General features: G+C 44.7%; 1 protein-coding gene across 1 annotated transcript in view; it reads left to right on the plus strand.

The window, feature by feature from the left end:
* The first annotated feature begins 1,010 nt into the window (after window positions 1-1,010).
* LOC133339060 (uncharacterized) overlaps window positions 1,011-14,595 on the plus strand; it is a 75,557-nt gene continuing 61,972 nt past the window's right edge. Inside the window, exon 1 of the mRNA XM_061547181.1 lies at window positions 1,011-1,146. The gene's annotated coding sequence lies outside the window, so the exon portion shown is untranslated. The remainder of the gene's footprint in view (window positions 1,147-14,595) is intronic.

Raw genomic sequence — 14,595 nt, forward strand, 5'->3', positions numbered from 1 at the left:
TGCATGGGCACTGTTGTTGGAATTCTGATGATAGGATTTGGTGGATGTTAGGGCAAGTTGAGATTAAAGTTGCTTAGATTAAAAACAGGTTTCCGAGTGCTACTTTCCTAAACTCGTGCATCATTGTCGTAATAAAGAACTGTATCCTGCGGTGAGATCTGAACCCCGAGACTTGACATCATTGCACACAAAATTGTTAAAGCGAGATTTATAAATGTTATCGCGAGTGGTTAAACATACCCATAGACAACGAGATAACACGCGCATAATCACACATACATCACAATCATGAACACTCACACACCTTAATCATTAATGTTTAACACACACATTCTTAATTACACTTAACAAACATTTTTAGTTAATCACACTTAATAAAATACATACAAATATTTTAGATAAATGTCATTTGTTTTTTATTATTTTATTATTTGATCATATTTAATTTTTACATGCAATATTTGTTTTAATCACACAATATATACAACAACAAAAACTCATAATATACAGTAGCAGGCATGGCCAGGGTCGCGATTGAACCCACGGCCTCCTGCATATCAGGTGAGGGAGTTAACATCCCGCCACCGCGACTATCCCAAACCAATGCTGGTCGACGGCCTCGGAGATTCATGCCGTTCACGGGGGGGGGGGGGTCGTTTGACCATACTTCCCCACGGCCGACAGAATGAGACGGTGCAAGAGGGCCCCCGGCTTGCGTGGGCTTGATCAGGATATCACTTTCCACGTGCACTAAGCATAGCCGGGAATCGTACGCAGGTTTTCCGGGGTGTGTAGGGCAAGGTGCGCTAACTCACTACGTCAACGCCTCTAGCCCACATTCCTGAAATACCATTCAAATGGCCTAACCCTACGCATATATCCGCATCTGTGTACGTTCCCGCATGTTTGACATTTCAAATTTGGCCTATCCCCAGATTCTACCTGTCAACCTAAATAAAGGTTCATATTTGACCATTTTGATCATTTTAACTTTTTTACAAGGTGCAGCACCCGCCCACTCATTAAATGAATCCTATATATATGCGCACACATACACCGTGTGACTGTCCACTGACTTCGCTTGAAGATCGATCATCACGCCTGGTCAAAGATTTTCATCTCTTTTCTTAACAATCTTCAAAGTTGGTAAGTGCAACACCGTGCTGTTGCGATGTCTGTCGCATATCACTAAATCGTAATTGGGCATTGCCACTCCTGCTTCCAAATGAAGGTACGCCAAGGCACTTTTGTGACTTAAGCTGGCAGACACTTTTTGTTTTTTTCCAGGAGGGGTTCCTTCCAGGTTTATTTTTTTCTGGACAATGCTATCGTTTCTGTCGATTGCTCCAAGAAAAAATTCAAATAGTTACTTTAACAAATAATAGCCATACTATGTAGGGGAGTTGATTCTTTTATAATTTGTTTGTTGTTGGGAAATATAACCGTTAATAAAAAATATATAGAGTGATGGTAGTCACAAAACCTCAGTATTTTCTGTAATAAAGTATTTCATTTTGGGTTATTTCGCTTCAAAATATAAATGTAGCTATAAATCAGCCACCGCCACCACCTGACACAGACAATATTAGTCAGGGGTTTGTGTCACGTAACACAAAACGTGAACAATTAGTATACTAGTTCAGCACTAACCAGTTGTTTTGTGTCAGAGAGTTAAACCTACGACTACGCTCACGATTATTTTGTGCAAAACGTACGATACCTCTGATCCTGCATATCAGCCAGGAAATCACTTCGGTTGACTTTTAATGGCTTTTTCTTCCTTCTTAATACGTCCGCTGAATATTTGTCGTAAGTTTGCACGGCGTTTAGCGACTGCGTGGGAAAGATGTCTATCCCTGCGCATAGCATCAAAATATGTTCAGGAGTTGAACGCCAAAGCCGAGTTGTGCTTAGCCACAGGAGAGCTCACAGGAGAGAGTTTGTGTGGTTGTGCGATTTCTACATTCACACGAGCGCAGACTACACTAGTTTACTATGTGAGACCACGGTGGCTAGGGAGATGTTAACTACCTCGCCTGGTATACAGGAGGTCGTTGGTTCGATCCCGACCCTGATGATGCCTGTTTCTTGGAGTTTCCGTGTCTCTCTCTGTCTCCGTGGTGGTCGCATGGATTTTTCTTCGGGACCACCGGTTATTTTCCCCTCGACATAAAAAAAAACATGCATTTATAGTATTTGGCTGTTGCTGAGCTATATAGCTCATTTTCAAAAGCAACCTGGCCACAAATGATAGCTCAAGGAAGAGGCTTATCACGTAACACAAAACTTGTACAATTAGTTTACTAGTTCAGCACTAACAGGTTGTTTTGTGTCGGAGAGTTAAACGACTACGTTCACGATTATTTCGTGCAAAACGTACCCAGTAACGGACGTTTTTAAATTTGGAGAGAAAATAACTGGAGGACCCGGAGAAAAATTTACATGACCACAAAATAGAGAGAGAGACGCGCAAAATCTGTATACACAACAGGCGTCGTTGTCGGGATCGAACCCACGACCTCCTGTATACCACGCAATGGAGTTAACATCTGGCCAGTTATGATGTGTATGAGTTTCCGGACCAGAATGGAACGCGGTGCCTCTCACACCTAATTCACAACCACAACTCCGCTTTAATATTTAAAATGACTATAATTTTTAAGTTTTAATTCCCTCTCATTGTCGTATCATCATCATCATCATGATCCATGGACAGATATCCCTGTAGGTTTAAACTGCACATTTCATCATTTGTTTCCACTTTCCTTTGTCTTGTGCCTAACTGTTCAATTAATAGGTACATCTTTCTGGCACCAATCTCTAAATAGTCACCGTCAAGTCAATGTGTGTTAGGTCTTCCTCCCGTTACCGGTTCTTTCCATTTTTCTGAGCACACTTTCCACTATCTTGTTCTTGTCCATCCTTGTACATGTGGTGCCCAAATAGTACCCAGTTTCCCTCTCATCACTGCCTGCATCATCATCATCCTCAAGTTTATATAATTACGAAATCTAACACAAAAAATCTATATTATGGATATTGGTCGCGAAAGCCTACGTGTTAAACTTCTTGAACTTCCTTACTTGTGCCTTACAGCAAGAAGGGGTCTAACTCCAATTCTCCACTGGCACGCCTTTCAGTGTATAGAGTCGTGTACGTTCTCCCGTTTTATCAGAGTGAGTGAATGTGTGAGAGTGAATGAGTGTGTGTGATTGTGTGGAGAGTGGTAGCGGAGCGATTAGCGATACACTGCACTGTCAACCCGGCAGAGTTCGATACCCGCTCACGGCCACAAACACCAGGGGCGAAATTAACCGACTCAAGGCCTCCCCTAGGTCGACTCGGCCCCAAATGAGTATCTGATCCAATGTGTAGTAAACCTCGCAGCAGGAGCAGCAGCAGCTTTCCGTGAAACGTCAAACAAAGACGGTGGTCTCCGCATCATCGCACGACGCTTTCAGATGCTCTTCTGTGCGCCTATCCGGAACACTGCTCTTCATTTAAAAGGAGATATTGACAAACTTAATCCTTTAAAACTGCTTGTATTTATTTTGTTGTTCTTCCCCCCCACACCTCTGATAAGCAACGGATGGCTACCTACGGTGTGAAAGAAGTTCAACACATACATACAACAATTTACTACACTATATACTACATTAATATATACTACACTACTATACACTATATTATACACAACACTACGATACACTAAACTATACATAACACTACTTGCCACTACACTACTATACACAACACTAGTGTTTAACCTGTAGGCTTTCGCGACCAATATTACCCATAATAGAGGTTTTTGGGTTAGAGTGCGTAAATATATAAATGTGTCGTGAAACCCGTCACCAGCCAATTAGTAAGGTTTGTCACGTAAACAAAACATACCAATTCGTTACTAGTTCAGCACATCGGTGTACTGGAGAGTGAACCCACCTACTGCAACATCTACAATTCCAGTATTGTGACGAACAAAATAAATTCAAGCAGTTTTAAAGAAATTAGTTTGTCAATCTATCCTTTAAAAGGAAGCGCTGTGTTCCAGATGGGCACGCAGGAGAGCATCTGAAAGCCGTTATCTTAGTGTGGTCTGGGACTCTTTAACGTTGTTATTTTTTTGCTGCCTTGCCCAAGCTCCGATAAAATCGAGCTCATGTATTGAATGTATTTATTATATTTAGATTTAGTGACTCGCTTATTGGCATTTTCTCTATTTTGCACTCCCGTCACGTTTTTGCATTGTGTGCTCGTGTAACTTGCTGACCCGCCCATACTGGACATGTGTAAGTAAAAAAAAGAGAGCTTCATAGCTAATCGGATTCCTCCAGTCTAAATATAGATTCTAATTTTATCGCTAAAACAACGTGAAATGTCGGTGGCTAGGGAGATGTTAACTCCCTCGCCGGGTATACAGGAAGTCGTAGATTCAATCCCGACCCTGACAATACCTGCTGCAGTATATTTAGAGTTTGCATGTCTCTCTCCTCGTGGCCGCATTGAATTTTCTCCGGGTCCTCCGAATTTTCGCCTCCATGTTTAGAATCAGCATCACCATCCATTTAGAGTATTTGGCTGCCGCTATAAATTTCCTTGTGATGATGAAATCAGCCACTTTCGTTGAACTATCATTTGTGATCTCCAGGGTCGCTTCTGACAAAGAGCTCAGTGGGGCTTACACCTGGTAAAATAAAAAGTACTTTTCTTTTTACTTTACATCGTGATCCGTAGACTCTCAGAAACCCATAGATTCAAACAGAGACCCACGCTCGCACGCAGGAGAAACCCTGCAGACTCGCACGGATTTTGTTTCCCATAGCGAAATCTCAAGGGATTACAAAATTTGACTCGCGACGAAAGTGAAAACCCGCCTGACCTCTTGTTTTTTTTATAATCCCAGGGCCGTGGTGGAAAAAATGGACGGTGCCTTGGGTCGTTTGCTGGTGACAGTCTGCGTCCTGCTCACAATGCCCGGGAGAGGAGGTGAACGGCTGTTGTTGTATCTCGGGACCTTTTTTTGCCAGTAATCAAAGTATGAAAAATAAGAATCGGTTTCAAACGAAATAGCGTATATCATCAGTGCCATGTTTGTTTACATGTTCGCTACAAATACAATGTGTGGTTAATGCAGCACTTGATTTCTTGCAACAGGTATCAACTAATTGGTGCTTGAACATCTTAACAGCTTTTTTTGTTGTATTCAGGCATTTACATTTGCGATGAACAGAGGGAGGGGGGCGTGGGTTATTATGGAGCGCTCTCACCAGTAACATCTGGTGAATACCGATAGATATGGAGAGGCTCAGTGACTTTGGAAGATTGCACGCCGGGCAGGGCGCGTGTTGCTTGTGTAGTGAGTCACTTCTGAGACACTAATAGTAGGAGGCAACACACGTTTATTCTACACTTTAAGACACTGTTCACACATGGGATAACTACAAACGGGTCATAGCAGCCGGCACGCTGTCTGACCCACGACGCCGGAGACGAAGACGAACACGTAGCACGTTGGGTTCCATTACACTGACAGACAGCCATCATCCAGCCCCGGGACTTCCCTTTTATGCCGCCCGGCGTGGCCTGGCTCCGCCCTCGGCCACGCCCCCTTCTGGAACCTACCAGAAGGTTCTGGGCTATACTCCACGTGTCCCCTTAGTCACCTTTGCCACACATCCCTTACCCCGGCCTATCACATGCCTCGCACCCGAGTGACCCACTCCGTGGCATTGCATGCTCTGCTGGCAGGTCGGCTGCTATGCCCAAATTTCCTCTCTCTGTCAGTAACCAGCGCTACGTGCCGTAGTGACCCATTCTATGTCACTACACTGGCATTAAAAATCGAGATGCTGCTCAATCCCAGAAATTGGGAGGTTATGCCGGTTGGCACTCTCGGGCTCGGTCAAAAAAAATTGTGGGAGGATCGGGCGTGGCGGTAGCAGGATTCAGTTTTCTACTCACCTTCCCCTGTAGCCCTCCCCATCATTCATAATCAACGTTTTTGGGTTTAGATCGCGTTATTTATAAATGTGTCGTAACCCTCCACCACCCGACACGGCCAATCAGTAAAAAAGTGTCACGTTGACAAAAGACAAATAGTTCACTGCTTTAGCCCAAATAGTTCACTGCTTTAGCCCACCGGTGTGTTGAAGCGTGAAACCACAACATTTACAATTTGAGTACGACGTTTCGCTGGTAATTTCCTGATGATGCTGGATGCAATTACCAGCAAAACGTCGTACTCAAATTGTAAATGTTGTGGTTTCACGCTTCAACACACCGGTGGGCTAAAGCAGTGAACTATTTGTCTTTTGTCAACGTGACACTTTTTTACTGATTGTCCGTGTCGTGTGGTGGAGGGTTACGACACATTTATAAATAACGCGATCTAAATCCAAAAACGTTGATTGTGAATAATATTGGTCGCGAAAGCCTCACACGTGTTAAACTGCCTCCCCATCATGTTACCCACTGTATTTCCCCCCTCTTTTAACCTCTCTTCATCTTGCTTCTTTAGTTCCTCATCTTTCCTTCTTCTTCCTAAAATTTTTTTTTTATTTAATTGTTTTATTATTTTCACGGCGTCCCCTTCATCCTGGTCACCCGTGCTCTCCACCGCCATCGCCTTCCGGGCCCAACCCCACCAGGCGCACCGACCCCTCCCGTCTCTCAGCTGGCACTCTGTGCTCCATACTCCATCCCAGGATCACGACTTGGCTCCCGCAGGCTCCACTCCCTGTTGGCGTTCTATGTTGCCCACTCAATCCCAGCTCGTGCTTTCCACCCACGGCGTCCGGGCCATCTCGGCAGTTTGCAGCACGCCCCGCCCGCCGCCTCTTTCGGTGGTCACTGGCGAGTGTCTGCAGGGGGCTACACTGTGCGTGTGACCATGGCCGGGCACTGCTGTTCACTGCTGTGCCCGGCCGTCTTTGTCTCCCCGGAGAGATTGCCGGTATGTGGTCTGATCCTCACAAAAGGTGCTCACTGGTGACTAGCCCTCGGCAAGGTAAGGTAAAAGTTAAACGATTTCTACAACACATTCGAGCACTATTGAGTCATGACATAACCAACATATGGTGGCGTGTAAAGCATAGCTGGACAAGGCTCAATTATTGCAACTCGTTACTCTACGGGACGTCTCCCAAAAACATAAACAAGCTGCCATGTTTACAAAATTCTCTGGCACGTGTGGTGAGGGATACTGCAAGATCCGACTTTTGTGTCCGTCCAGTGCTCGCCGAACTGCATTGGCCTCCAGTTGCCGAATGAATACATTACTAGGTCGCACTCATTACACACACAGTGCTTGCCACAAATGAATCACAATACCTTGCTGATATTTTGTGAGTGTGTGTGCCCGCACACACACACACTCATTCCCAGCGTGAGGCTGTGACTCATTGCATCACGCAGAGGATCGAGCCGCTGAACAAAATAGATTCGCGGTTCAGTTACCAAGTTCGACTTCGCGTTAGAAGTCGATGCAACAACAAAAATATTGTGGAAGCTGCTTCGTAAGTAAGGATGTTCGTAAGTGTGTATGTTCGTACGTGCGGGTGTTCATACGTCGATGAATGACTGTACTATATAGCCTAAACACGTGTTTGATAAAGCAGAACTGACCAAGGTTTTCCTGCAATTTTAAACTCCAGTCTTTTGACTTTCAAGATATATTTACAGGTGCAGCAGCTCTGCAGAGTCTTGCTTTCGTCACTTCTGGTGGAACGAGACTCCACTTGAGGGAGCTATTGGGAGCTCCTCGAGATTGGAGGGTGTTTGTTTTACTCTCTCACATTGAATAATTGATTTGGACGGATAAATGTGCATGTAAAAATCTTTCCCCTCCTCTCTGCTACATACGACTTGTTATTTGCCTAACTGTCATGGACCCGTTTTTACTGACATGCTTGTTCATGAGCTGATTTGTTTGCTGGGAAACTGTTGTTCTTTATTTTATTGATTTGTCATTTTACTTACCCCGAGTACTCTTGCAAATAATACAACTTTAATCTCTCGAGCTCTCATTGGTTACATAAAATACACTTGATTATAATGGCCTCGGTGCAGGAAGAATGAACCGAACTGGCGACCTCTGGGATTGCAAGCCCACTGTACCAACCATTATGCCATATTATCATCCCCTACGTAAAAACAAAAAGCGCTCACACTGTTTATGTTTTAATTTCCACAGCTGCTCTCTCGTGCTATTATGGGAGCAATGATTTTGGAGTTCAAGAAACATCCATTACTTGCGCAACAGAATTGGATGCTTGTACTATTTTTAAATTCACAAGTAAGTTTACATTTCTAAACACCTTAACAGAGACAACCGCACATTTCATCAACAACCGTTGTCAATCCACCGCTGGATGAAGGCCTCTCTACACCCGTCGCCCATCTCTGGTGATTCCAGAATGCAACAATCCACCGAGCGCCTGCAGACACTCAGATCTCGTCGTTCCACTCGATGAACGAGTTCTATCCCTTGGCTGCCACTGCATTGTCCTCGACCATCGCCCATCACTCGTTTCGAGTATTAACGTGTCCTGGCCAAGTCCACTTGCTTCTCCAAGTAAATAATTACTCCTAGAAAGTGCGCATTGAAGTGTCAAGAGATGCATTGCTTGTAATGGCTCAGAAAGACAGAAAGAGGTACGTGTGTGGATTAGAGAACAGACTGCAGGTTAGAGACATGAGGACACAAGTGGCCTTAAGCAGCAACAGAGACGCTGGGCGGTAGTCGAGAAAAACAGAGCAGCAGCCAAGGAACGAACTTGTCTGTGAGGGCGTCCACAAAAGAGACGGAACGATAAAATCAGCTCACGTGCAGGGTGGATTGTTGCATCACACGACCGTGAGAGGTGGCGGTGTTTTGATGAAGCCTTCGTCCAGCAATAGATAGACCGTCGCGGATGACGAAAAGAGACTAACTTAAATGTCTCTTTTTACTCTATATTAGCTGCCACTAAAACGGGCACCGTATACGCGTGCACCAGTCAACAGAACTGCCAGAACCCAATCACCCACAAGACGACTCTGGAAAGTGCAATGCAGACCAGCGGTGTCACCGGAACAGCCGGAAACATCGTCTGCTGCACAGTGAACAACTGCAATCGGCAAACTATAGGTGAGCAAAACATTCCATTTACAAGAGGACTTCATGGAAATGCGGAGGTTCTGTGCATGTGCGCACACAAACACACACACACCCACTCCGAGTTGGGGGGCTGTGATTCATTGCATCTCGCAGAGGATCGATCACCTGAACAAAATAGATCCGCGGTTCAGTTACCAAGTTCGACTTTGCATTAGGAGTCGATGTAACCATGAAAAATCTTATGAAAGCTGGTTAGTAAATGCGGATGTTTGTAAATGCGGGTGTTCATTAGTCGACGAATGACTGTACTATATAGCTGAAACGCATGTTCGATAACGCAGCATTGGCCAAGGTTTCCTGCAATTTGACTTTCAAGAAATATTTACAGGTGCAGCACCTCTGCAGTGTCTTGCTTTCGTCACTGCTGGTGGAACAAGACTCCATTTGAGGGAGCTCTTGGGAGCCCCTCGAGATTGGAGGGTGTTTGTTTTATTCTCTCACATTGAATAATTGATTTGGACGAATAAATGTGCGTGTACAAATCGTACCCCTCCTCTCTGCTACATACGACTTGTTATTTGCCTAACTGTCATGGACCCGTTTTTACTGACATGCTTGTTCTTGAGCTGATTTGTTTGCTGGGAAACTGTTGTTCTTTATTTTATTGATTTGTCATTTTACTTACCCCAAGTACTCTTGCAAATAATACAACTTAGCTATTTCGAGTTCTCATTGGTTAGACAAAATACACTTGATTATAGAGGCGTCGGTGCAGGGAGAATGAATCGAACTGGCGACCTCTGGTATTGCAAGTCCAGTGTACCAACCATTATGCCATAGTATCATCTCCTACGTAAAAACAAAAAGCGCTCACACTGTTTGTTTTAATTTCTACAGCTGCTATCTCGTGCTATTATGGGAGCAATGATTTTGGAGTTCAAGAAATACCCATGACTTGCGCAACAGGGTTGGATGCTTGTGCTACTTTCAAATTCACAAGTAAGTTTACATTTCTAAACACCTTAACAGAGACAACCGCACATTTCATCAACAACCGTTGTCAATCCACCGCTGGATGAAGGCCTCTCTACACCCGTCGCCCATCTCTGGTGATTCCAGAATGCAACAATCCACCGAGTGCCTGCAGACACTCAGATCTCGTCATTCCACTCGATGAACGCGTTCTATCCCTTGGCTGCCACTGCATTGTCCTCGACCATCGCCCATCACTCGTTTCGAGTATTAACGTGTCCTGGCCAAGTCCACTTGCTTCTCCAAGTAATGAATTACAACTAGAAAGTGCGCACTGAAGCGTCGAGAGATGCATTCCTTGTGGGGGGGGGGTGTATCTGACAAGGCACACACTGAAGTCTGGAGCCACCATGATTTATTAACACTTTTAACAGGCTTACAAGTTAACCATACTCGGGGTTATTCTAGACCCCAAAAAGGGAGAGGGGTCCCTGTCTCACTGTGTCCCTACCACCGACGTTCTCCGGCTCCTCCCAATGCGCGTCCTCTCTCTCTCTCCGACGGGACCCCGCTTCGTGGACCCGCTTCTCCGATGCGTCTCCGTCGGCCCCCATCGACAGATACAGAGGGAAAATAGTATTTGATCCCCTGCTGGTTTTGTACGTTTGCCCACTGACAAAGAAATGATCAGTCTATAATTTTAATGTTAGGTTTATTCGAATAGTGAGAGACAGAATAACAACAAAATCCAGAAAAACGCATGTCAAAAATGTTATAAATTGATTTGCATTTTAATGAGGGAAATAAGTATTTGACCCCTCTGCAAAACATGACTTAGTACTTGGTGGCAAAACCCTTGTTGGCAATCACAGAGGTCAGATGTTTCTTGTAGTTGGCCACCAGGTTTGCACACATCTCAGGAGGGATTTTGTCCCACTCCTCTTTGCAGATCTTCTCCAAGTCATTAAGGTTTCGAGGCTGACTTTTGGCAACTCGAACCTTCAGCTCCCTCCACAGATTTTCTATGGGATTAAGGTCTGGAGACTGGCTAGGCCACTCCAGGACCTTAATGTGCTTCTTCTTGAGCCACTCCTTTGTTGCCTTGGCCGTGTGTTTTGGGTCATTGACATGCTGGAATACCCATCCACGACCCATTTTCAATGCCCTGGCTGAGGGAAGGAGGTTCTCACCCAAGATTTGACGGTACATGGCCCCGTCCATCGTCCCTTTGATGCGGTGAAGTTGTCCTGTCCCCTTAGCAGAAAAACACCCCCAAAGCATAATGTTTCCACCTCCATGTTTGACGGTGGGGAAGGTGTTCTTGGGGTCATAGGCAGCATTCCTCCTCCTCCAAACACGGCGAGTTGAGTTGATGCCAAAGAGCTCCATTTTGGTCTCATCTGACCACAACACTCACCCAGTTGTCCTCTGAATCATTCAGATGTTCATTGGCAAACTTCAGACAGGCATGAATATGTGCTTTCTTGAGCAGGGGGACCTTGCAGGCGCTGCAGGATTTCAGTCCTTCACGGCGTAGTGTGTTACCAACTGTTTTCTTGGTGACTAATGTCCTAGCTGCCTTGAGATCATTGACAAGATCCTCCCGTGTAGTTATGGGCTGATTCCTCACCATTCTCATGATCATTGCAATTCCACGAGGTGAGATTTTGCATGGAGCCCCAGGCCGAGGGAGATTGACAGTTCTTTTGTGTTTCTTCCATTTGCAAATAATCGCACCAACTGTTGTCACCTTCTCACCAAGCTGCTTGGCGATGGTCTTGAAGCCCATTCCAGCCTTGTCTAGGTCTACAATCTTGTCCCTGACATCCTTGGAGAGCTCTTTGGTCTTGGCCATGGTGGAGAGTTTGGAATCTGATTGATTGATTTCTTCTGTGAACAAGTGTCTTTTATACAGGTAACAAGCTGAGATTAGGAGCACTCCCTTTAAGAGTGTGCTCCAAATCTCAGCTCGTTACCTGTATAAAAGACACCTGGGAGCCAGAAATCTTTCTGATTGAGAGGGGGTCAAATACTTATTTCCCTCATTAAAATGCAAATAAATTTATAACATTTTTGACATGCGTTTTTCTGGATTTTTTGGTTGTTATTCTGTCTCTCACTGTTCAAATAAACCTATCATTAAAATTATAGACTGATGATTTCTTTGTCAGTGGGCAAACGTACAAAATCAGCAGGGGATCAAATACTTTTTCCCTCACTGTAAGTGCGCATTCACTAACCCGCTGTGGTAGTAGTCAGCATATATGCCACAGAGACACTTTTTACGTCTCTTCACTTGTAATTGCTCCGAAAGACAGAGAGAGGAACGTGCGTGGATTAGAGAACAGACTGCAGGTTAGAGACATGAGGACACAAGTGGCCTTAAGCAGTAACAGAGACGCTGGGCGGTAGTCGAGAAAAACCGAGTGTCAGCCAATGAATTGACGTTTCTGTGAGGGCGTACACAGAGGAGATGGAGCGATGAAATCTGCACACGTGCAGGGTGGATTGTTGCATCACACGACCGTGAGAGGTGGCGGTGTTTTGATGAAGCCGTCGCCCAGCAATTGATAGACCGTCGCGGATGACGACAAGAGATTAACTTAAATGTGTATTTTTTCTTTATTTTAGCTGCCACTAAAACGGGCATAGTATACGCGTGCACCAGTCAACAGAACTGCCAGAACCCCACTACCCACAAGACGACTCTGGAAAGTGCAATGCAAACCACCGGTTTCACCGGAAAAGCCGACAACATCGTGTGCTGTACAGTGAACAACTGCAATCGGCAAACTTCAGGTGAGCAAAACATTCCATTTACAAGGAGACTTCATGAAAATGTCAAGGTTTTGTGCGTGTGCACATGCAAACACACACACACCCACTCCGAGTGTGGGGGCTGTGATTCATTGCATCTCACAGAGGATCGATCCACTGAACAAAATAGATCCGCAGTTCAGTTACCAAGTTCGATTTCGCATTAGGAGTCGATGCAACCACGAACATGTTTTAAATCCTTTATATTAAGTTCGCTTGCTTGCGTGCTTGCTTGCTTGCTTACCACCGTGCAAATTTTTCGGTCGTTTTTTAACCCACTTCCCGTGATCCAATCGAGCTGACATTTTGCACACAGACTCGTTGTGCGAGACAATTAATGTTCGTAAAAAATTTTTTCAAAAATTGTACACTTTTTAGGCAAAAAAAATTATTTTACATTTATTCAAATAGAACTCATTCATGGCTTTGGCTGAACGTCACAGTGTAGGAGCCCAGAGCGTAACCCGTCCACAGGCCGTGGCGGAGTAGCGCAGTTGGTAGCGCCCTCGCTTCCCATGCCAAAGGTCGCGGGATCGATCCCCGCGTCCTCCACAGGCGAATATATTTTTAAATCCTTTATATTAAGTTCGCTTGCTTGCTTAGGATCGTGCAAATCTTTCGCTCGTTTTTTAACCCACTTCCCGTGATCCAATCGAGCTGACATTTTCCACACAGACTCGTTGTGTGTGACAATTAATTTTCGTGAAAACAAATTTCCAAAATTTTACACTGTTTAGGGAAAACAAATTAAATATTGAATTACCAATTGCTTAATACTGGCAGACAATCATCTGACCCATAGGTGGCAGCCATCTCAAGCCAGAGGACGAGAGGACTCTAGCCGCCACGCATATAAAGGATTTATAGTGAAAAACTTTGTTTTTACAGGTTTACTTGTTAAATCCTTTATATTAAGTTCGCTTGCTTGCTTAGGACCGTGCAAATCTTTCGGTCGTTTTTTAACCCACTTCCCGTGATCCAATCGAGCTGACATTTTGCACACAGACTCGTTGTGCGAGACAATGAATGTTCGTGAAAATTTTTTTTCAAAATGTTACACTTTTTAGGCAAAATTTTTTTATTTTACATTTATTCAAATATAACTCATTCATGGCTTTGGCTGAACGTCACAGTGTAGGAGCCCAGAGCGTGACACCTCCACAGGCCGTGGCGGAGTAGCGCAGTTGGTAGCGCCCTCGCTTCCCATGCCAAAGGTCGCGGGATCGATCCCCGCGTCCTCCACAGGCGAATATATATTTTTACATTTATTCAAAAAGAACTCATTCATGGCTTTGGCTGAACGTCACAGTGTAGGAGCCCAGAGCGTGACACCTCCACAGGCCCTGGCGGAGTAGCGCAGTTAGTAGCGCCCTTGCGTCCCATGCCAAAGGTCGCGGGATCGACCCCCGCGTCCTCCACAGGCGAATATATTTTTAAATCCTTTATTAAATCCTTTATATTAAGTTCGCTTGCTTGCTTAGGACCGTGCAAATCTTTCGGTCGTTTTTTAACCCACTTCCCGTGATCCAATCGAGCTGACATTTTCCACACAGACTCGTTGTGCGTGACAATTAATGTTCGTGAAATTTTTTTTGCAAAATTTTACACTTTTTAGGACAAAAATATTATATTTAATTACCAATTGCTTAATGGTGCAATGCAATCATCTGACCCATAGGTGGCAGCCATCTCAAGCCAGAGGACTAGAG

The sequence above is a fragment of the Lethenteron reissneri genome, unplaced genomic scaffold, assembly GCF_015708825.2.
Source record: "Lethenteron reissneri isolate LAM-NWPU_2019-01 unplaced genomic scaffold, ASM1570882v1 scaffold_1640, whole genome shotgun sequence".
Classification (NCBI taxonomy): Eukaryota; Metazoa; Chordata; class Hyperoartia; order Petromyzontiformes; family Petromyzontidae; genus Lethenteron; species Lethenteron reissneri.